The sequence below is a fragment of the Corythoichthys intestinalis genome, chromosome 7, assembly GCF_030265065.1.
Source record: "Corythoichthys intestinalis isolate RoL2023-P3 chromosome 7, ASM3026506v1, whole genome shotgun sequence".
NCBI classification, from domain to species: Eukaryota; Metazoa; Chordata; class Actinopteri; order Syngnathiformes; family Syngnathidae; genus Corythoichthys; species Corythoichthys intestinalis.
In genome coordinates, this window is record NC_080401.1 from 50869870 (window position 1) to 50895000 (window position 25131).

The 25131-nt window shown below is 41.1% G+C and overlaps 1 protein-coding gene across 5 annotated transcripts in view; it reads right to left on the minus strand.

The window, feature by feature from the left end:
• Window positions 1–25131, minus strand: part of lpp (LIM domain containing preferred translocation partner in lipoma) — a 418112-nt gene that overhangs the window by 367538 nt on the left and 25443 nt on the right. Inside the window, exon 1 of one of the 5 annotated variants that reach the window (XM_057840236.1) lies at window positions 20762–21706. The exons of the other annotated variants lie outside the window; for them this stretch is intronic. The gene's annotated coding sequence lies outside the window, so the exon portion shown is untranslated. Of the gene's footprint in view, window positions 1–20761; window positions 21707–25131 lie in introns of those variants that run through there. 5 annotated transcript variants of the gene reach the window in all.

Genomic DNA, 25131 nt, shown 5'->3' on the forward strand with positions numbered 1-25131 from the left:
AGCCTTTCGGAGGGTTAGGTTTCTATTGATTATGACCACTGTCGATGCGTGGCTAACGTGTCTTACATACAGGCTTTATTTAATCTGTAAAAACACAGCGCTGTAGAGTGATAAGGGTGTAAAATTAAAACATAATAAAGCTAACTGTCAGTTTTAGCTTCGTAGTCATTGCTGAATAAAACACCAAGTTGCACTGGTCCCTAATGTGCTCCAATACAGCAAGTATCATACATTTATTTTGAACACTGCAAAAACTCAAAATCCTATCAGTACTTACAGTTTAGACTAACTTAAAACTTCACTAGAACTTAAAAATAGCTTGACACAAATGGAAATTCAATTGAAACACGTGGGAAAAACACGTAGCTTTCAAGTGATGTGTGTTATCAAGCGTAATTACATTTTTAGGTAAGAAATATGTTGTTGTTTATTATAAGATCAAGATGTTTTTTTGAGTACAAGCAGTGAATTTTTTTTCTAGTCACATCTGAGATTCAATTGTTGGCTGTTTTCAACAATGTCCATCGAAAATAAAGACATTGATTGACTGAAAATGGTTCAATATTGGATTAAATGTCTTTTTTCTCATGTATATTTATAATTGGTCTTTACCTAAAAAAAAATGTTTTATCCGATTACTCGATTAATCGATAGAATTTTCAGTCAATTACTCGATTACCAAAATATTCGATGGCTGCAGCCCTACTGTATATACTGTATACAATAGGTTAATCCGTCAGTGAAACATTTTCTGGGACGAACACTAAAAAATGCATTTAGACATGACATGAGAAGAAGCTCCCCGCTCCCCTGTCGCACACTTGTGATAGCATTAACAACGCAGCGTTAAAGCTCTTAAACGCACCACCAATAACAAATGTTGTCATTCGGTTAAGCCAACTTTTTGTTTGTTTTCTTTCAGGCCTCTGCGGAATCTAATATAGGTTAATCAGAATGAAGCCAAAAATGCAACAAAAGCAAACCAAGCTAGACTGACAAGCGACTCCATAATGAATGCTTTCAAACTGCTTTAAAATGTCAGCTACTGTTTAAACAATAAAGCTTTTGGTACGTTCCTCAACAACAGTGGCGGACTTGGCAATTTTGGGGCCTAAGGCGAACATATCCAGGGGCCATCTTCATGGGTCAGAGGTTAAAAAGATGAGAAGGGTGTGGACGAAATATGATCTGGTACACTTGGGCTGTCCTAAACGACAATTTTTTTCCTGATTAGTCAGCCAACTAGTTTTACGAATAATCGACTAATCTAATAATTTTCTCTTTTTTTACAAATTTAGCAATGAAATTTTTGTTGACGCTTATTCATTCACAAAACTATTTTGGAACACTTAAATTCTTTATTAAAGTACAAATAATCATGTAAATAATAATTAATCACAAATAAACAATGAGGGTAAATGCTGATAGCATTTACTAGTGCAAAAGAATGGAAAGTAAACAGATTCAGAACACTGACTTTGCCTTTCCAACATTATTCAAAACAATTCTTAAAAAAAAATTCTAGCAATATTATTATAGTATACTACTATTTATAATAGTAGCATAATAATTATAATAATTATTCATTGCCAATCATATTTGTCATGAAGAGTATCATTTGAAAGCTATTCTTAGTGTAGAATCTGTATTATTTAGTATTTACTCAACATATTCTATTATTAATTCTGAAGTATGTGAGATTAACTCCAGAAAGCATTATTTATATGACGAACATGACGTGCTTTTGCTGTTAACCAGCTGTTGATTGTTATTGTAAGACTGATTGGAACTGTACTACATTGTTTCACCACAGGGTGTGCTGTCGTGTATTTTATGTTCGGTGTGAAGAAGAAGAAGCAGAAAGTTAAAAGAGAAGAGCATTAGAGGCCTGCTCTCAACTTTTCCCTCACTGCACTTTGGCTCTCATGGAGAGCACGTTCAAAATAAACGATAGCTGACGTGCAAAGTAGCAAGTGAGCTGTAAAAATAGCGAGCTTAGTGGCATGAAAACAGCGGGAGAGCTAAGTGAAGCTAACGAACAGCTAAGCGGCGCTAAGCGATGCTAAACTGCGCTAAATGAAGCCAAGCGACTGATACTCTGTCCGTCGTCGTGGAACAGTCCATTGTAGTGCGTGTGTCGGGGGGAGAGCTAATATAAATGCAGTAGAGCTGGGAATCTTTGAGCACCTAACGATTCGATTACGATTACGATTCAGAGGCTCCGATTCAATCATAAAACGATTATTGATGCACCCCCCTCCTTTTTTTTTTTTTTAAGGTTTTGTACATTAGTTCCAAAATTGTTCAAAAATACTCTCAGGCTAAACCAAACTACTATTTCAGTATCTAGTTCGCATATAGCAGTAAACAAATATACAAAAATAACATTAAATAAAAAAAACTCCAGTCCCCATTCTGTATCAGCAGCTTTAAACTACATTCAATTAATTTAATGTTGTGAATCAACCGTTAAAGTTGTTAAAATTGCTCCCGTTATTCCATAATTTCCCTTTTGTATACTTTCGACATGTGAAAGTTTTAAAACTATTTTAAAGATAGATTCAAGTCAATATTTTACCGATTTAGGAGTATTTTAGATAAAAAGTTAATTAGGTTTGCTTGGAAGGTTCGCTACAACAGCCTTGCAGGGAAGTGTACTGCTTTAAGATGGCGGCCGTTTACTAACGCCCGCATCTAGTTTTTTGTAGATATGCTGCTTACGCTATTGAATCTATAATGCATCTAGTCCTATATAAATGATATCTACCGTAACATTATGTGGCTGTACTTTGTAGCAGCTTTTCGGCAGCAGTCAGGTATGTTGTTGTGTTTTTTTATCTCGTGGCATGAGTTGAGCTAGAGCCGTGAGTTGAGCATTGGCATTACCTGAGGGGCCGGGTAATGAGAAGCATGATGTTTAGCTACTCTCGCTCCGTTCCGTCCCGAAGACCGCGCGGCGCGCTGAGTGTGTTGTACTTCCGCTTTAGTTGGCATATTTCAATAAACGGAATTTGGATGTTTGTGAATCGTTCTCGAATCTTCCACGGCCGAATCGCGAATAATCTAAGAATCGGAAATTTTGCACACCTCTAAAATGCAGCATTCAAATGGCTTTCTTTTTTGTTTTATTATTTGTTTGTTTGGTATGCTGACATAATTATACATGACGAATAGTTGGGGGTGCTGCTGGCCCAAGCCATTGCTCGTTGGCGCAAGGGCAGCTGGTCGGGGGCCCCCTACTGGTTGGGGGCCTAAGGCGATCATCTTTTTCGCCTGAATAGTAAATCCGCCTATGGTCAACAATATCTATTCTATACTGCATGCGTGGCAGAAAGTGAGGTCTCGTGAGGTAGGCTAACGCTTACGTCATGTTTGGCAACATTCCCAACTGGACTTTTCAGGTTTATTTCTACGACACCTCATCTCAGCGATCAAACTTTTTAAGATGGAAAACTTTTAATTCAGTGGATGAATAATCGAGGGATAAAACATTTTAGGGTGATAAATGTTTGCTTTACATCACACACGCCAGCTAATACCAAGACATAAAGCAGCGTACAGGCGTGATGTATGGATGCTGTGTGAAGACTTCAGTCCCGGGTGTAACATTGCCACAACTCACACACAAACACAGGCGGCCAAGAGAATGATTTGGGTCAGTAGGTAATTGCATTCCAGGACTAAGGGGGAATTGTCGGCAATTCATTCCGTCGTTGACGAGCCGGTTGATATACGCCCACTCGTTCTGTTTGCTACCGGGTCAAAACGGTGACGGATGGTGAAACGTTTTGACTCAGCACAAAGTCCGTGACATGATTGGAATGTTGTGGGAAGGAAACAAAGTGTGTTTTATGTTAGTGGAAAATCATAACTCTTTCGACATGATTTAGTGTGAGCCTGTTAGGTATAGGATTAAAATGTATGCAGGGTTAGTCTTGTGTTTTGGGGACTCAGGCTATGAGAATTAGGGCTGCAGCTATCGAATATTTTAGTAATCGAGTATTCGACTGAAAATTATATATATATATATATATATATATATATATATATATATATATATATATATATATATATATATATATATTAGAGATGTCCTGATCGATCGGCATCCCGATCAATCGGGTCCGATCACGTCATTTTCAAAGTATCGGAATCGGCAAAAAAATATCGGCCATGCCTTTTTTTATAAAATTTTTTGTTTAATTAAATCGTTTTCTAATTGTATTTAACATTACAGACATAATATGTTTCACTCTTAAGGTAGGGTTATCAAATTTATCCTAACAACGGCGGTAATTAATTTTTTAAAAAATGTATCACGTTAAAATATTTAACGCGATTAATGCATGCGCTGCACGACCCACTCACGCCGTTTTACCCTTCCCATCATACATTTGGGCATGACTACAGTATCATTTATTGAAAGCTCAACAAATACACTAGATGGCAATATTTAGTCACAATATACAAAGCCACAAGTCTTTCTATCCGTGGATCCCTCTCACAGAAAGAATGTTAATAATGTAAATGCCATCTTGAGGATTTATTGTCATGATAAACAAATACAGTACTTATGTACTGTATGTTGAATATATATATTGGTCCGAGTTTTATTCATTTTTTTCTTAATGCATTGCCAAAATGTATATGATCGGGAAAAATTATATGGAATGATTGGAATTGAATCGGGAGCAAAAAAAAGCAATCGGATCAGGAAATATCGGGATCGGCAGATACTCAAACTAAAACGATCGGGATCGGATCGGGAGCAAAAAAACATGATCGGAACAACCCTAATTATATAATTTTTAAATGTATATTCACTTGAGTTTTTGAACCCCTGTAAGTCAAAAATAATAGTGGTGGATTCAGGATAGATTTGCCTTTGACCTAACCAGAATTTTCATGATGACATGTACATTATTATGATGAACTAAAACAAAGACAAGGAAAGATTTGACTTCAAATAAAGTGCCCATATTTATTTTGTTCAAATAAATAGAATTTGAGTCAATCACAATCAATTAGTCAATGTAATTGAAGATGTGTTCCCTGAACAATGAGCACTAAACTAAAACATAAATCCAACAGGTATTGTGCTGTCATCAGGTAAAAACATTTGGTGCAACAGAAGAGGAGTCTTTTGTGGTCTTGGCCCATGAAACAACTTTCTTAACCAGGCAATTATAGGACAGTAAGCCTATCAATAACCAAAAGGCCTCTTAATAACTAATAATTAACACTTTAAAATGCAAACATTTGCTAATTGCCATAGTAAGGTTTATCACTCATTGATGGAAAAATACGGCCTCTAGAACAGTAATGAAACTTTGCATACTGGCAAAACAGGAGTGGAAACAAACGCATACATCCCAATCCACCAACACCGTGGCAAAAACATTATACAGTATATTATCGGGCCGATAAATAATGTTATTGGATTTATTGGGATGACGTCATAATTCCCATTATTAGGTGCACCTCTACTATAAAATAGTTTATTGATTGATTAAAAATATTTCTTTAGTTCACTCGTATGAAATCACAATCCTATGAGAATAAAGTAGTATTTTTTGACAAGTATTTTTATTAGGAACGGAAGTCTCATTGTTGCACTTTAAGAATGAATTCTCTCAGTTGCAGTTGCTGTTCATGTATGCAGTCAAAATGAAAGCTCTTCATATCAGCCAAGTCCTCTGGTGCACATTTCCACTTCCTGTCAATGAGCATTTCTAACCAGTCAAGGAAATGCATCGTCATGAAGCTAACCGTCCCGGACAGCCAAGCTCGCACTGCGCCAGAAATGACATTTCCTGCATTCTACCCCTCCCCTCTTGTTTAGCATGGGAAGCCACTAAGTGATTAAGCCCAGATTAGGCAGCCGGGCCGCTGCGGGCTAATGGGGCACACTTTGCGCTGTGTGTGACTGATACACTCTCAGATGCCAGCCTATAAAGACGCTCAAATGACTGCGGCGGCCTGTTGCCAAAACAACGCCATTTAGAATAACAACAAAATACACACAAATGTTCGAATGACGTAAACTGCGAGAACACAAGTAAACATCTGAAACGTTATTATACAGTAAATTGGTTTTATTTATCGAGAAAATACAGCATTTGGTTGGGGAAATTGAAACATTTTGACTACAAAAGTTCAAGAGAGGAATAGTACCGTAATTTTCGGACTATAAGCCGCTACTTTTTTCCTTCATTTTGAATCCTGCGGCTTATAGTCCAGTGTGGCTTATTTGTTGATTTATTTGGGTTAATAGGTAATAACACTTTATTTGACATCGGCTTCATAAGACTGCCATAAGACAGTCATAATTATGACATGACATTACCATGGGCATTGATGAATGCAGATGTAATGAAGTGTCACCAGGCAAATTATGTTACCAGCTCCGATCTTTTATATCCATTCAAAAGTGACATAATTTGCCCGATGACACAAAATGATGTCTGTCATAAGCATTCATTTTTTGCTAATGGCAGTGTCATGTCATAATTATGATGGTCTTATGACAGTCTTATTGTGCCACTGTTAAAAAAAGTGTTATCAAATTCTATAACTACCAATTTATGAAAGAACTACAACAGTAACCAAAGAAATACCGTAATTTTCGGACCATAAGCCTCTTCTTCTTCATTCTTTCATTCTGAATCCTGCGGCTTATAGTCAAGTGCGACTTATTTGTTCATTTATTTGGGTTAACGAGTAACACTTTTTTTGACAGCGGCTTTATAAGACCATCATAATTATGACATAACACTATCATGGGCATTAATGAATGCTAATGACAGATGTCATTAAGTGTCATCTGCCAAATTATGTCACTAACACCATTTATGTCCAGCTCGGATCTTTTACATCCATACAAAAGTGAGATAATCACTACCACTATCAAATAAAGTGTTAAAAAATAAAATAACTAGCAATTAATGAAACAACTGTAACAGTAACTGGTAAAATAATTAGCACAGAACATGAATTTGGATTGTTATTTACAACTGTAAAACTGCAATGCATGCTAGGAGGCATGTTGGACGACAACAATGTTGACAGCAGAGGTTGACTGTCTTCCCAAAGGGAGCAGTGATGGCCAAATGAAGCTTCTTGAAGCAATAAAGCTTTGCAGTCAATTAGTTCATAGCTTCATGGTGGTTCATTTGGTCTTATGACAGTCGTATGATGCCGCTGTCAAAGTGTTACCGGTTAGTGTCTTTTGGTGTAAATATCCTATAAATATCCCATAACACAGTGACGATAGCCGCGGCTTATAATCCATTGCGTCTTATCTATGACCAAATGTCATTTTGATGACAAATATGGTGGGTGGCGGCTTACAGTCGGGTGCGCCTTATAGTGCGAAAATTACGGTAAATCTGCCCAAAATTATAGAGAGCAAACTTTAATATTTTTACATGCTGGGGATGAAGTTTTGTTAGAAGTATAAAAAAAACTGGAGAACTACTTCTTGAGAAATCGCGTGGAAATGCTTTAATGCTGGTTGCAATAACAGCGATAAAATGTGTTACTTTGACATATCTGGGTTTTAAAAAAAAATTTGAACAGGATTTAAGTTAAAAGAGTTAAATAAAAAATAAATTTAAAAAAAATAACAATATGTTCTTTGACCCTTCGCCTAGGACCAATCTGTCATGTGAAACACTAGCAGGGGCAAAAGCCCCCGACAGCATAGCTCCTAGGGTCATTAGGGCACTCAAACTTCCCCACCACGATAAGGTGACGGCTCACGGCTGTCGGGGGCTTTTGCCCCTGCTAGTGTTTCACATGACAGATTGGTCCTAGGCGAAGGGTCAGACAAAGAATGGTTCAAAAGACCCTGATGGACGGTAAAAACAGGAGTACGTGTACCCGGCCCGGAGGAGTACCGGGGCTCCGCCCTGGAGCCAGGCCTGGGGTTGGGGCCCGTGTGCGAGCGCCTGGTGGTCGGGCCTTCGCCCATGGGGCCCGGCCGGGCACAGCCCGAACCGGATACATGGGCTCGTCGTCCCGTGGACCCACCACCCACAGGTTGAATCCACAGGGTCCGGTGCTATGTGGATCGGGTAGCAGACCAAGGCAGGGACCTTGGCGGTCTGATCCCCGGTTGTGGAAACTGGCATTTGGAACATGGAACGTCACCTCTCTGGCGGGGAAGGAGCGGGAGCTTATTGAAGAGGTTGAGCGATTCCGGCTAGATATAGTCGGCCTCACCTCAACACATAGCTCTGGCTCTGGAACCCAGGTCCTTGAGAGGGGTTGGACACTCTCCTTTTCTGGAGTTGCTCCGGGGGGGAGGCGGAAGGCTGGGGTGGGTCTTTTGATAGCCCCATGGCTCTCTGCCTCTGTATTGGAGTTTACCCCAGTGGACGAAAGGGTCGCTTCCCTGCGCCTTAGGGTTGGGGAACAGGTTCTCACTATTATCAGTGCATATGCACCGAATGGTAGTGTAGATTACCCGCCCTTTTTGGAGTCTCTTGGAAGGGTACTGGAAAGTGCCCCGAGAGGGGACTCCATTGTCCTACTGGGGGACTTCAACGCCCACGTGGGCAATGACAGTGTGACCTGGAGAGGAGTGGTTGGGAGGAACGGCCTGCCTGATCTGAACCCGAGTGGTGTTCAGTTGTTGGACTTCTGTGCTACCTACAGTTTGGCCATAACGAACACCATGTTCGAACATAAGGATGTTCATCGGTGCACATGGCACCAGGACACCTTAGGCCGCCGGTCGATGATCGATTTTGTAGTCGTATCATCAGACCTGCGGCCTTATGTTCTGGACACTCGGGTGAAGAGAGGAGCAGAGCTGTCAACTGACCACCACCTGGTGGTGAGTTGGATCAGATGGCAGGGGAAGAAGCCACGCAGACCTGGTAGGCCTAAACGAATAGTGAGGGTCTGCTGGGAACGCTTGGCGGAGGAACCTGTCAGACTGATTTTCAACTCGCACCTCCGGCAGAGCTTTGACCACGTTTCGGGGGCAGTGGGGGACATTGAGTCTGAATGGGCTCTGTTTCGCTCTGCCATTGTCAAGGCGGCTGCTGAGCGCTGTGGCCGCAAGGTAGCTGGGACCAGTCATGGTGGTAACCCTCGAACCAGATGGTGGACACCGGAGGTGAGGGGGGCCATTAAGCTGAAGAAGGAGGCATACAGGGCATGGTTGGCCTGTGGGTCTCCTGAGACAGCTGACTGGTACCGGCGGGCCAAGCGGAGTGCAGCTTTGGCAGTCGCCGAGGCAAAAACTCGGACGTGGGAGGAGTTCGGTGAGGCTATGGAGGAAGACTATCGATCGGCTCCAAAAAGGTTCTGGCAAACCGTCCGACGCCTCAGGGGGGGAAGGCGGCATCTTGCCCACACTGTTTACAGTGGGGGCGGGGAGTTACTAACTTCAACTGAGGACATAGTCGGGCGGTGGAAGGAATACTTTGAGGACCTCCTTAATCCCACTAACACGCATTCCATGGAGGAAACGTAGCCGAGGGACCTAGGGTTGGTCGGGTCAATCACTGGGGCAGAAGTTGCCAAGGTAGTGCAATTACTACACGGTGGCGGAGCTCCAGGGATTGATGAAGTCCGCCCTGGGTATCTCAAGGCTTTGGATGTTGCAGGGCTGTCTTGGTTGACGCGCCTGTGCAACATTGCGTGGTCATCGGGGGCAGTGCCTTTGGAATGGCAAACCGGGGTGGTGGTCCCTATCTTTAAGAAAGGCGACCAGAGGGTGTGTTCCAACTATCGGGGGATCACACTCCTCAGCCTCCCCGGGAAAGTCTACGCCAGGGTACTGGAAAGCAGGGTCCGGTCGATAGTTGAACCTCAGATTGAGGAGGAACAATGTGGTTTTCGTCCTGGCCGTGGAACCACGGACCAGCTCTTTACCCTCGCGAGGGTGCTTGAGGGGGCATAGGAGTTCGCCAATTCAGTCCACATGTGTTTTGTGGATTTGGAGAAGGCTTATGACCGTGTCCCCAGGGGCACCCTGTGGGGGGTACTCCGGGAGTATGGGGTGGATGGCCCTCTGCTAGGGGCCATCCAGTCCCTCTACCACAGGAGTATGAGTCTGGTCCGTGTGGCCGGCAATAAATCGGACCAGTTCCCGGTGAGAGTTGGACTCCGCCAGGGCTGCCCTTTGTCACCGGTTCTGTTCGTGACTTTCATGGACAGAATTTCTAGGCGCAGCCGGGTGGTGGAGGGGGTCGAGTTCGGTGGTGGGAGGATCTCATCTCTGCTTTTTGCGGATGATGTGGTCCTTCTGGCTCCATCAAACAGCGACCTCCAGCTCTCGCTGGAACAGTTCGCAGCCGAGTGTGAAGCGGCTGGGATGAGAATCAGCACCTCCAAGTCTGAGGCCATGGTTCTCAGCCGGAAAAGGGTGGATTGCTCGCTCCAGGTCGGGGGTGAGTTCCTGCCCCAGGTGGAGGAGTTTAAGTATCTCGGGATCTTGTTCGCGAGTGAGGGTAGGTCGGAACGTGAGATTGACAGGCGAATTGGGGCAGCATCAGCAGTGTTGCGGGCGCTTAACCAGTCTCTCGTGGTGAAGAGGGAGCTGAGCCGGAAGGCGAAGCTCTCGATTTACCGGTCAATCTACATTCCTACCCTCACCTATGGCCATGAAATTTGGGTAATGACCGAAAGAACAAGATTGCGGATACAAGCGGCTGAAATGAGTTTCCTTCGGAGAGTGGCCGGGCTCAGCCTTCGAGATAGGGTTAGGAGCTCGGTCATCCGGGAGGGACTCGGAGTAGAGCTGCTGCTCCTTCATGTCGAGAGGAGCCAGTTGAGGTGGTTTGGACATCTGGTTAGGATGCCCCCTGGACGCCTCCCTCGGGAGGTGTTTCAGGCATGTCCAACTGGGAGGAGACCCCGGGGCCGACCCAGGACACGCTGGAAGGATTATATCTCTCGGCTTGCCTGGGAACGCCTTGGGATTCTCCCAGATGAGCTAGTGGGAGTGGCTGGGGAGAGGGCTGTCTGGGCCTCTTTGCTGAGGCTGCTGCCCCCGCGACCCGGATTCGGATAAGCGGGAGACGACGAACGAACGAACGAACGAACGAACTATATGTTCTAAATTGAATTAAATGCTGTCCTTTAGGTGAGCCTAAACCTACAGTTCAATATTATTATCATCAAAACAAAAATTATTTAATTATTTCCATAAAAAGCATGTGTGTATGACTCGTATCATGTTTACATTATACACACACTCTCTTTCTCAACACATTTTACCACCGCTAGACGCACTAAACACGCTGGAGTTAACTTTCATAGCTGGTAGGAAACGGTCATGATAGTGTTTACTCCCATTTAATTTGTATAAATTCGAAATCATATTGGAGGTTTTGCCTCCTCAGCAGCCACCCTCCGCAAACATGTTTTACAGGTCGGTTGGGCCTACTCTTCTAAGCCGTGGTCGTCTAACTTTTCTGTAGCCGAAATATTACCATACCATACCAGCGATTTTGTTTTTTTGATGGGGGGAAAAAAGTTCAGGAGTGTCACCTCCTCCAGCCATCGTGAAGCATAGCTGACTCACTGACACTGACCAACCACCAGTGGGGGAGGGTTGAGCTGAGCAGGTGCAAGCAAGGGCTTCCTCTCTGCATTTATGGTACATAAAAAAATAGATAATACCTTAGGGACAATATGACGGAAAATTTTGGCTGTTTTGAAACCGTGATGTTTTCATACCACAGTATAGCTTGAAAGTGGTTATCAGCACATGCCTAACCATAACTATAATCTAACCAGGTGAAAAATACCTTGGAACAACAAAATCCGTGTCAGCCTTTCTGCATTCAGCAACTGTAATATTATTTGTAATTTCGCCTGATTTTGGTCACTCAAGTAGCCTGTGTATCAATCTACAACACAGGCCGCACAGATTGCTAGAATTTTGTCCACGAACGATCAACAAAGCGACAAGAACAAACATACAATCTTTTAGGTAGATCCTTTAGGTTTAAAGCAATGAGCAACATCCTGCAGTTGGTCGCTGATCAAAACATTCCACTCTCAACAGCACAGAATGTCCCGGAGCATCAGCTACGTCATGCTGAATCCATTTTTGGAGATTCAGTGGGTTCCTCTGGTTTGATTTTGCAGTTTAAACTTTGTTTACACATTGCTTACTTCAGCCGCACTTCATGTTGTTCTGTCTAAACCGGAAGTCTGTTGCAGAAAATGTCAAAGATGACGCAGCCCAATTTTCGCTCAGGATACTTGTCTATAGGCAAGGTTTATTGTGATATGAAAACATCACGGTTTCAAAATCACAAAAATTTTCCGTCATACCGTAGCATTCCAATTCGGAACCGGTTCCGAGTGTTTCGAGGCCTCGACATCACAATGAAAAAGCCTTAACGATCCTTTTAACGATTCCTAAAGACGCGTATTGCGTCGTGACGTGTCTTGTTGTCCAGACGCATCAAAACAGCATGGCGCCAAGAACCACTCGCTCCAAAGTTTGACTACACTTCACCAGGAAAGAGTGTGAAAATGAAAGGTTACGACGGGTAAGCACGAGCATTGCAGCCATAAACATAACAATGACAGCACGTAGGTTCAAACGCTCGAAAGTGTGCCTTCACTTCACGAGGAAAAATGACAACAAAGCGACTTGCAGTCATTGCAAGGTGGAGATAACTGCATCGGGAGGGAATACGACTGCGCTGTCCTCACAGAGAGGCTAAGGCTCAGTCCTGGCTATACAGCTAGCTAAACTCCCAAATGACGATGCAGAAGACGTTGGTATAATTTGCTGACTTTATTCAACCATCACTTGAAGAGTGAAACTAAGAATAGAAATGAAACAAATCAATTTCGTCCCCAATAACAAACAGGTTTGCATCAACGTAAATCAGCGATGATTAGCTGCTAATAACAGTAATAACAAATGGTTAGCATGCGTTCGCTAGCATTAGCCCATCGTTCAAACCACTACACAACTGGATTTAAGTGTCCGATCGCGAGTGGAAACACAACAACAACAACACAAAAGATGATACATACAGGCGTTGCCTCTGTAGATATTAACATTAACAAAGAACGTAGGCTCGTAGAACTGTTTCCCTCTTTCACTAACTCGCTCACTCGCTTGGATGCGGCATTTCTTCTTCGGGTGTAAGCGTGCTCTTCTTCACGTGAGCGCGTTCTTCTTCGCGTGAGGAAGCGCAAGGGCGCCCCCACTTGAGCGTGTAAGCGCCACAAAAACTAAAAGGCATGCATTTTAATGTAATGGTAAATAATACACGTTAACCCAGTAGTCCCCAAACTGCGGCCCGCGGCCCAAATACGGCCCGCCTCCACATTTGGTCCGGCCATTTTGATTTTTTTTTTTTCCCCCTCAATCGTGTTATTTATTTCCTTCCTTGAAGAATTCAGAGAGGGCTATTTGGTTATTATCTATTTAATTAATAGTGTTTTTATTAATAATTATTATTATTATTATATCATATTATTTTATTTACTTTCATTCCGTGAAGAATCCAGAAAGGGTTATTTGATTGTGGCTTTCTGAAAAACAATAATTTTTTACATTTATGCACTTCTGCAATCGTCACACTTTTTCTGTTACAAACTGACCCCGGCCCCTCATCAGAGAAGGGAAAAGTTATGTGGCCCTCACAGGAAAAAGTTTGGGGACCCCTGCTTTAACACATATTGCCAAAGGCAGAACAACAACCTATCTGCCAATATATACCAATATTTTTTATTTCTATTAGATAAATGTTTCAGTAAAATGTTACACATTCTTGTGTATTTGCCACTTAATGCCACAGTTAACATTGAGGCTTTGGGCTTCTTTTGATCTCGTTGTGAGTTTGTAAGGTTGTGACTTCTGATTAAACAAACTCGATGCCAATCAAAACGTTTGTTCTTCTTTTTCCCCAAATTAGAATCGATAAGAGAATCGATAAAGAATCGAATCGTTAAGCAATATCGATAATGGAATCGGAATCGTAAAAATCCTATCAATTCCCATCCCTAGTATAAGCTATTTTTTATGTCCCAAAAATGCAGCGAGAAATCGTTGGCTTGAAGCGGTAGCGTTCACCCCTCCCGCTCCAGTTGTCGCTCTGTCCTGCGTCTGTCGGTGACACTACACCTCAGCTTTTTCAACCCCAAAAAAGACAAAGTTGCTAGTATGCGAGTACTTCGGCTACCGAAAAGAAACAGACGGTCGCGGCTTAGAGAAAGAAGGACAGCCAACGTGCAAGACATGCTTGCGGAGGGTGGTTGCCAGGGGAGGCAACACCTCCAAGATGATTCCATCATCCGTCACTTTACACAAAATTTAAGGTAAGTAAACGCTGTCATGAACGTTTCCCACTAGCTACAAGAGTTCACTCCAGCGAGTTTAGTGTGTCTAGCTATGGTAAAACAAATACTATAACATAAGCTTGTTAACGAGGCAGATAACGTGGCTAGTTTGGATGCCAAGGCAGCTAACTAGTTTCCTCTCTACCATTAGCCTATTTTCGTAAAGTATTTTGTAAAGTCGTTCAAGTCCAGTTCATTTTTGTTGTTCTTGTTCTATTGTTTAGCAACATTGAGCTGTGGCTGTGGGTTTAGTTTACAAGTTCTAGTTATTTCAATTTTATTTAAATTTTTTTATTTTTTTATTTGAACATTGTATTCATGTTGATGTTCCAACTTGCAAAATATGTTGTGAAAAAAAAAATCCTCTTCAATTGAAAAAAACTTAGTTTATTCAACCAATACATCTCAAAATAACACATTTTAGAGCTATAATTGCAATACCGTGATACTGTGAAAACGCAGTATTTTTGCTTAAGGTTATCATACCGTCAATATTTCATACCGGCACATGCCTACTTGTTGATGACTTTCATCTTGGCAAATTAAGGAGTTAATTGACAAATACTTTGTTTTTGTTTTTTTTTTAATATTCTGTTTTTACCCTTTTAACTATAATGTTGGGATTGTTTTATTCAAATTAAATACATTTCTGAGGTATTCGCAGATCCTCAAAATCAGAAGGCTCGGACTTTCATGCAAAATTATGTTATGGAGACATTCCTACTTAAAATCAAACGTTTCGGAAATTCCTAGTTAGTTACAAGCATGTAAATCAAATATGTAAATAACCATTTTTATCCCCCCACGCTATTAACTTAAGTATGAAAAGTCATCTCAGGACTAAGGTTGTCAAGTATTGCCGTTTTATAAATGCCAACACAAATTAGCGTAAAGGCCTGATGAGAATAAAAAAAAGAGGCCACAGGTAATGCTAGCTTGAAGCCCCAGAGAGTGAGCGTTTATTAAATCAGCCCATCCGTCTCCGGGGTAGGAAAAAATGAGTAAATCCAAAAATCCTTCAAAAGTGCTTAAATCCCGAGAGGAATAAGTGGAAATGCGCTGCTACTATGGCACATGTGCGTATAATCTCTGAAAGCGTCAACAGTAAATAGCTGTTTGGGAAGGGCTAGCTAGCGTCACTTAAAGATGACTTTAAGCGGGAAAAACAGAAAGTAATCAAAACCCTTAAAGTGATTAATGACATACAGATAATCTGCGCTTGAGCTGGGTCGGGATCGGCGGTGGTCTAATTGCACCCGTTAATCATGTATTAATTTGTTGACTTGTTGAGAATTCTTTACAAACGCCTTGCCAGCATCTTCAAATTAAGGACAAGGGAAAGTAGACTGTGGCCAGATTTAAGTTTGTGTCAGATTTCTGTTCGGTGGGATTTTGACTTCACGGACAAGTTACTGTAATGAAATGAAATTCTCTACTTACGCTAAGAATTCAATTAAATTCAACAACTCCAAGAGAATGCTATCGTTTCACCACAATCCAAAACACGTGAAAGTTAGCAATAGCAATTCCCAGATAGCAACGGACGTTATGATGACAAGTTTCCATATTTTCAACAACACAAGCACACACTTTCAAAAAATGGCCAAAAGGGGCCATTTGGAATGCGAAATAGTTGGCCTTCAGGGAAAATGCTAACATTAGAAACCAGCTGTGCATGTATGACAGGGAAAATTTCGTTTCAACGAGAAAAGTATAATACCAGCACTGTAAGACAGACGATAAACTAGCCTTTGAAGCGCGGCTTAATTATCGGAAAATGCCATTTTTTTTAAAAACAGGAAACAGTAACGTAATCGGAAAATACCAGACCCTTTCAGAAGTGTCAATCATGTAAAGAAAGTCTAGCTCAAAATGTCAATTGATTTGCTGCTTTCAGTTAAAAATGTGACAGGTATGATACCAACAGGGTGAACAAGTGCTCAAAAGATGAGCAGTAGGGCAAAATTCACAGACAACTTTAAAATGGAAATAGATATATTTACTTGTAGGGTTGTTCTGATCATGTTTTTTTGCTCCCGATCCAATCGTTTTAGTTTGAGTATCTGCCGATCCCGATATTTCCCGATCCAATTGCTTTTTTTTGCTCCTGATTCAATTCCAATCATTCCCGATAATTTTTCCCGACCATATACATTTTGGCAATGCATTAAGAAAAAAATGAATAAAACTCGGACGAATATATACATTCAACATACAGTACATAAGTACTGTATTTGTTTATGATGACAATAAATCCTCAAGATGGCATTCACATTATTAACATTCTTTCTGTGAGAGGGATCCACGGATATAAAGACTTGTGACTTTGTATATTGTGACTAAATATTGCCATCTAGTGTATTTGTTGAGCTTTGACTGTGCATCATGCTAGCAATTGATATATATATATATATATATTGAAATAACTTAAGGTGTTAAGACAAAGATCAATTGCCACCTTGCTTCCCCACATTGCTTCCCATGATATTTCTATTCATAGGGAGGGGATTGCAAGGCTTTAGCCAATAAAAAACGGCTCCAAAGGCTGCTAAAATTCATTCTAATCATATTGCGCTGCCTTTTGTCTCTCTATATAAATAAAACGGCGTCATTTCAGATTGAGCGGGACAATGAGTGAGAGGGACGTGCAGCGCATGCATTAATTGCGTTAAATATTTTAACGTGACACATCTTTTATTTAATTAATTGTCGCCGTTATCGGGATATTTTTGATAACCCTACCTTCAGCCTAAACTAAAGACTGGATGAGTGTAACATATTATGTCTGTAACGTTAAATACAATTAGAAAACGATTTAATTAAAATATACATATATATTAAAAAAAAGGCATGGCCGATATTTTTTTGCCGATTCCGATACTTTGAAAATGACGTGATCGGACCCGATCGATCGTCTTCAAAACCTTGTTGCCATGTAAACTAATACACAAGCCACTACATTTTTTGCAGTTTTTTTTGTTTTAAACCAGGAAAGCGACATTTAGGGCCTTGAGCTATCATGACAATAGCAGATGCAAAACGATGCTAAACTACTGTTAAACGTTATTGTCTCATAAAGTAACGGATAAAATAAAGAGTCTTGCTGTTTACACTTGGAATTTAGTCCCTCATAATGCCGCAAAGGCAGACCCGATTTACGACCCTCCGCCGTAGCTTGACGTTGAGCAGCGCAGTAAACCAAAAATTTACCGTCACCGAAATTCTTCATGATGACTGACGTAATTTTGACCATGTCGGTAAATTCTGTAATTTAATAAAACAAGAAAATATAGTCTTTTCATCCCGCTTTGACTCTGTGTTGTTCGGATATGTTCATTCCCCTTTAAGAAAGCAGACAGTGTGCTTACGTATGGAGTCACGTGGTTTTCAGGAAGCCAAACAAACAGAAGCCCAGTAGACTAACGCTAGCGGCTAACGCTACAAGTAAACGGGATGGAGTCGGGCTTAAGTTAGCTTCGCCAAACTTTCACCCGACATTAAGTAAACTCTTGGCGGGTTCCAGACGGGCTTCCACCCGCTGTCCTCCCTGGTTCTCACCATTTCAGGAGAGGATGCTTTCAGTGCTTTCTTCTGGTAGCCAAGCCACAGGCTAACGCTAGCAGCTAACAGCGGCTACAAATGAACGTGAAAGAGTCGGATAGCGGCTCTAACCTTGTCGAAACGGCTGAAATTAATGAGTGGACTGGGCACGGACTTCATGTAGCAATCATTATGTCGCGTTATTTGGCATCTCTGTGTGATTTCTCTGAAAGCTTTCATGATGGTAAAGCACTCAGCATAAAGTATAATCCAACAGTGAAGCCTATATATAATATGACAGTTTAATGGCCACAGCTATTTTTCTGTATATGTTTGCTTTATCCTGCCATCATAAAACCTTAAATGTTTCATTGGCATCAGAGCAATACAGCTTTAATCTGGTTGTGTCTGTGTGGGGGGTGCATGTATTAAAAATGTTTCAACACTTGTGTTGAATAATTATGTCACAGCAGCCATTACCAATAAGTTGTCTGAAGTGTACTGTTAAAGCTGCAAGTCATTTGTGTTAGAATGACATGTTTGCACAGTCGTCGTATTGATTTTTATAATTTTGTACATTTTTCAAGTCATACAAGCAGTTACAAATGTTCACACTAGAATTCTTCTTGTTTACAAGATTTTTTTAATACTTAATGTTTAGACTGCATGTGCAATTGTTAAATTGAAAGTTGGTAAATAAATTTAACGAGAAACGGTTAATTTGTATTTCATGCATTGATTCAAATTTTCAAATTATATAACAGTCCGCTTGGGCGAATTTATCGTCATTTATCGTTATCGAGGTAAATCTGCTCAATTTATCGTGATACGTACTTAAGGCCATATCGCCAAGCCCTAGCTTGACCCGCACCTCCAGAAATCCTGACTACGCATCACTTCAACTCGTGGTGACGTGAGGCAAATGGACTGGTATTGCTCTGCTCAGACTGTCCTGTTCAGTGCAAAATCAACGCCATTTACAAACATTCTTGCGGTACACTCAAAAATGACCCAAGCCGACGAGAGGATCATCGAAGAGGTCCGCAAGTACGACCACCTGTACGATGTTTCGTCAAGGCATTTTAAAGATTGCCAAATTTGCGTCCTATGGTATACTGGGGGCGGGATTTAATAAGCTTCGGCTTCTGTCAGCCCTTTTCGGGTTTTACTGAATATAAACACAACTGAATGCTGTATGTTTGGATGTGTCATGCCTGAAAAGGAAATCAACAAACAAACAAATGGCAAGCAATTCGTGGAAGGAGATTGCTGAAAAAACAGGGCTGGAAGTCACCGAATGCATGAAAAAATGGAAGGACCTCCGAGACAAGTACAGTATGTGTGCATTCGTATGCGAATGGACACACGAGGAGGTTTGTTTATTATAACAATAAATCCACAAGATGGCATTATTAACATTCTTTCCGTGAAAGGGATCCACGGGTAGAAAGACTTGTAATTCTTAAAGGATAAAGGTGAGTTTGTATTTTGTGACTAAATATTGCCATCTAGTGTATTTGTGGAGCTTTCAGTAAATGATACTGTAGCGACTTAACTGTTCTGCCCAAATGCATGATGGGAAGTGGTGCAACCATGACTGTGTGTGGTGGTTGCAAATGCTATATCTTCTCTGCGTCGGGTACAGTACACTCCTGTCATTCTTCCCCACGTCGCTTCCCACAATATTTATAGTTGCTGTGTGAGAGATGAGAAAGCTTTTGCCAATTAAAAGCATGGCCCCAATGAATGCTTGTATCTACTCCACTCACTTGACACTGTCTCTTATCTCTGTATATAAGTAAAACGGCGCCATTGTAGGCTGTTTGCGGCAATGCATGCATAAGTCGTACCACGAATGCGTTAATTGCGATAAATATTTTCACGTGATTAATTTTTTTTTAATTACCGCCCGTTAACGCGATAAATTTGACAGCCCTACATTTAACAAAACAAAATAAATGCATTCATTTGGGATGAAATGCATAATTGATGCTACAACAATCTAACGATATACTGGCAAGCGGGGTGGCCAGTGGGGTGGCCAACCAGTTTATAGGGGTGGCCGTGGCCACCCCTGGCCACCCCCTGGTGGCGCCACTGGAAAAATGTGGCCCAGATCGCATTTTAACCACATACAAAAGTGACCTAGAGTGGATTTTAATTGGTCCACTTTTATGCGACCTGTCCTGTTCAGACCGTCAAGTTAACGCCTGACTCGAGTCGGAAAAACACGAAAAAATCGGATTTGTGCATTAAGATCTGCGGTATGAACCTAGCCTTAGCTTTCAGGTAAAGCGCTAAATTTGCTTCAAACATTTTTGCAGACTATTTTGTGCCTTGAAATAAAAAAGGTTATCTACAGTTTTCTAAGATTATATTCAAAATCTTTAAAAAAAAAAATCCTATCACCCAAAATGGTCAATTCTGCTCTTTTCTATTAAAAACAGAACCCTTCAATTGCGTCATTGTTAACATGGAGCCACAGTGCAGCAGGCCAGGTACGATAACAGCAAGTATACAGGCGCTTAATCGTCTTCAAAGGCTAAGTGAGAACACTGAAACCACCTCGCGCCAAACCGACAAGATAAGGCCCTCGCGGCCAAGTCAAAGTGATTTAGCGCTTTATCACCCACTCCCAACTTTCCCTCCCACGTTCTCCAGCGGGCCACCTGACGTTTGAAGTGTGAATGTCGGATTTGGTCGGAAGGAAGGTAGCAAGGTCAGCGCTCTTAAAGGTACAGTAGCTATCATCACTCTTCAAAAGTCTCACAGACAGACAGAAAACGGTACTGAAATGAGTTTGTTGTGGTGGTCTCTTAGCAACCGTTTAAGCCTTAACACAAACCAGACTGCAGCTTCTTGAGACGCTATTAATCAATAAAAAGAAGATACTCACAGTTTCTCTGGATCAGGAAAGAGCAACAGGAAAGCAAATGGCAGACAAAGTTGTGTGCAGCCCAAGTGACTCACATCCCTTCTCTGCCGATCACTGTTGAGCATCGCGAGGAGGTAAACATTTCCAAATATGGAGAAAGTATGAAGTCCGCAATGGAGGGGCAATGTCACTTTTGGTTTGCTTTCACTGGGAATGTCAAGAGAGAGCCAGTAATGTGGTGCATACCTTCAGAATCATAATATTCAAAGCTATGGGAAGTGATGAACGGGCCCTCGCAGGAGTAATGATCCATCTCTTCAGTGCTTTTAATAAGAATTTGTCAAGAGTACAAGACCTGGAATTGTCCGAAAAGCCTCAAACCATAATGGCCGACTTCCTGTTTAATTCTGGGCATGGGTCTTTTTCATACGTCTTGTTATGGTAGACATGTCTACATGATTATATTTCATCGGAGAAATAGATGATGGGGGCATTTTTTCTTACTTTCCAGGCTCAGAGTCCACCCAATAAGGCAATTTCAAACTGAAACGAGTGACTTGACCTTGACCTGCTACATTATGTGATTCTTTGAGAGCTTTTCCTTGTGTACGATTAAGATAAACATGATTATTTTCTGATGATATGGTGTCAAGAGGACTGGTGTTTTCTGACACTAAGTTCTAAAATTCACATTAAAAATGTCTGGATTCAACCAAGTCGGCCAATTTGGTCCAACAAAAAATTAATTTGTTTTAATATTGTCCGATCTTCATTCTTTTCACATTTCTTTTTAAGCTTGTTTTTTCTAATGTTTATCTTTAACTATTCTGCAATGAAAAGATGATAAACCGGAGAGTTGTACAACATTATGAAAGGGCAAATCGATGCCAATTTTTATTACCGCGTGAATAGCTTCTCCCATTGTATATCAACATTGAGCTTGCGGCTGTTTGAAAAATTAAATATATTCTAAAGTAGGCCTGCACAATATACAGTGGGGCAAATAAGTATTTAGTCAACCACCAATTGTGCAAGTTCTCCTACTTGAAAAGATTAGAGAGGCCTGTAATTTTCAAGATGGGTAAACGTCTACCATTAGAGACAGAGTGTGGCAAAAAAACAGAAAATCACATTGTTTGATTTTTAAAGAACTTATTTTCAAATTAGAGTGGAAAATAAGTACTTGGTCACCTACAAACAAGATTTCTGGCTGTCAAAGATGTGTAACTTCTTCTAACGAGGTCTAACGAGGCTCAACTCGTTACCTGTATTAATGGTACCTGTTTTAACTCATTATCGGTATAAAAGACACCTGTCCACAACCTCAATCAGTCACACTCCAAACTCCACTATGGCCAAGACCAAAGAGCTGTCGAAAGACACCACAGACAAATTTGTAGACCTGCATCAGGCTGGGAAGACTGAATCTGCAATAGGTAAAATGCTTGGTGTAAAGAAATCAACTGTGGGAGCAATTATTAGAAAATGGAAGACATACAAGAACACTAATAATCTCCCTCGATCTGGGGCTCCATGCAAGATCTCACCCCGTGGCGTCAAAATGATAACAAGAAAGGTGAGCAAAAATCCCAGAACCACACGGGGGGGACCTAGTGAATGACCTACAGAGAGCTGGGACCGAAGTAACAAAGGTTACTATCAGTAACACAATGCGCTGCCAGGGACTCAAATCTTGCACTGCCAGACGTGTCCCCCTGCTGAAGCCAATACACGTCCAGGCCCGTCTGCGGTTCGCTAGAGAGCATTCGGATAATCCAGAAGAGGACTGGGAAAATGTATTATGATCAGATGAAACCAAAATAGAACTTTTTGGTAGAAACACCGGTTCTCGTGTTTGAAGGAGAAAAAAATACTGAAGCTCATCCGAAGAACACCATACCCACTGTGAAGTATGGGGGTGGAAACATCATGCTTTGGGGCTGTTTTTCTGCAAAGGGACCAGGATGACTGATCTGTGTAAAGGAAAGAATGAATTGGGCCCATGTATCGAGAGATTTTGAGTGAAAATCTCCTTCCATCAGCAAGGGCATTGAAGATGAGACGTGGCTGGGTCTTTCAGCATGACAATGATCCCAAACACACAGCCAGTGGCTTCGTAAGGAGCATTTTAAGGTCCTGGAGTGGCCTAGCCAGTCTCCAGATCTCAAACCCATAGAAAATCTGTGGAGGGAGTTGAAAGTCCGTGTTGCCCAACGACAGCCCCAAAACATCACTGCTCTAGAGGAGATCTGCTTGGAGGAATGGGCCAAAATACCAGCAACAGCTTGTGAAGAGTTACAAAAATCATTTGGCCTCCGTTATTGCCAACAAACGGTATATAACAAAGTATTGAGATGAACTTTTGTTATTGACCAAATACTTATTTTCCACCATGATTTGCAAAGTTATTCTTTAAGAGTCAAACAATGAGATTTTTTTTTTTTTTTTTTCCACATTCTTTCTCTCATGGTTGAGGTTTACCCATGTTGACAATTACAGGCCTCTCTAATATTTTCAAGTGGGGGAACTTGCACAATTTGTGGTTAACTAAATACTTATTTGCCCCACTGTATAATTGCCATCACAATGTGTGCATGCGCAATAGTCCCATCGCAGGATGTACGATGTTTTTTTCCTTTTTTTTATTTTTTATTTTTTTATGTAAACTTATGTTTTGCTTCATAAAAGCAGCAATTGTGCAGAGGCGTGGCTTCATAGATCCCTTTTACATCCACCAATCTTCATCATTCATAGATAATACCCCCTTAGCCTGGATTAAAGAGTATTTCAGTGGTACCTCGACATACGATCGCTTCAACATACAATCTTTTCGACATCCGACGTAAAATTTGACTCACCATTTGGTACTACATCCAATGACATGTTTGAAATATGACTATTTATGACAGTTGTTTTCCCGCAAGACGGACACACGGCGGATTTTCTTGCGAGAGAATTTTTTTTTTTTAATTTTTAAATAATAATTTGAAAATTAACTTTGAGCCAGCTGCCATATGCCAGCTGCACTGGTGACCTGAGAAGAACAGTTTGGCCGCACTGCTTAGCAGGAGGGAGGATGATAAACTGTACGAATATGAAGCAGGAAAACAAATATTGTTTGGAGATTAAAAACCCAATCCTTTTCACCAGATTCCGGTCCTCTGAAAAATTGCGCGATCGGTCCAACTTCTCTAATGAATACAATGTGGTCACAGTGAGTCAACCAAAGTCTTCCCAAACAGAGCTATTCAAGTCATCTGATGAAAATGATTTTAGTTTTAATATCGCAATATATATCACAAACCCCCAAAAAGGTGCATTGTCAGTTTTTTGCTATATTGTTCAGCCTTATTCTTTGCTTTGTTACGTGTGTTTAGGGTTACGGTTTACACCTCGATTGGACTGTAATAAAATAATTGAAAGCCCTCAACAGTAGAGGGTCCGATCACGTCATTTTCAAAGTATCAGAATCGGCAAAAAAATATCGGCCATGGCTTTTTTTAATATATACAGTATATATATTTAATAATATGTTACACTCATCCAGAGTCTTTAGTTGAGGCTTAAGGTAGGGTTATCAAATTTATCCCGATAACGGCGGTAATCAATTTTTTAAAAAATGTATCACATTAAAATATTTAACACAATTAATGCATGCGCTGCACGACCCACTCACGCATTGTCGGGCTCAATCAGTAATGGCGCCGTTTTGCCTATATAGAGAGATAAAAGGCAGCATAAAATGAGTAGAGTGAATTTTGGCAGCCTTTGGAGCCTTATTTTAATTGGTTAAAGCCTCACAATCCCTCTTCCTACGATTAGCAATATCATGGGAAGCAATGTGGGGAAGCAAGGTAGCAATTGATCTTTTGTCTTAACACCTTATGTTATTTCCCAACGCAGAGAAGATATATCAATTGGTAGCACGACGCACAGTCATGGTTCCACTTCCCATCATGCATTTGGGTTGAATGGCTGCAGTATCATTTACTGAAAGCTCAACAAATACACTAGATGGCAATATTTAGTCACAATATACAAAGTCACAAATCTTTCTATCCGTGGATCCCTCTCACAGAAAGAATGTTGATAATGTAAATGCCATCTTGAGGATTTATTGTCATGATAAACAAATACAGTACTTATGTACTGTATGTTGAATGTATATATTCGTCCGAGTTTCATTCATTTTTTTCTTAATGCATTGCCAAAATGTATATGATCGGGAAAAATTATCGGGAATGATTGGAATTGAATCGGGAGCAAAAAAAAAGCAATCGGATCGGGAAATATCGGGATCGGCAGATACTCAAACTGAAACGATCGGGATCGGATCGGGAGCAAAAAAACATGATCGGAACAACCCTACTCAACAGTGGACCTTTCTTCAG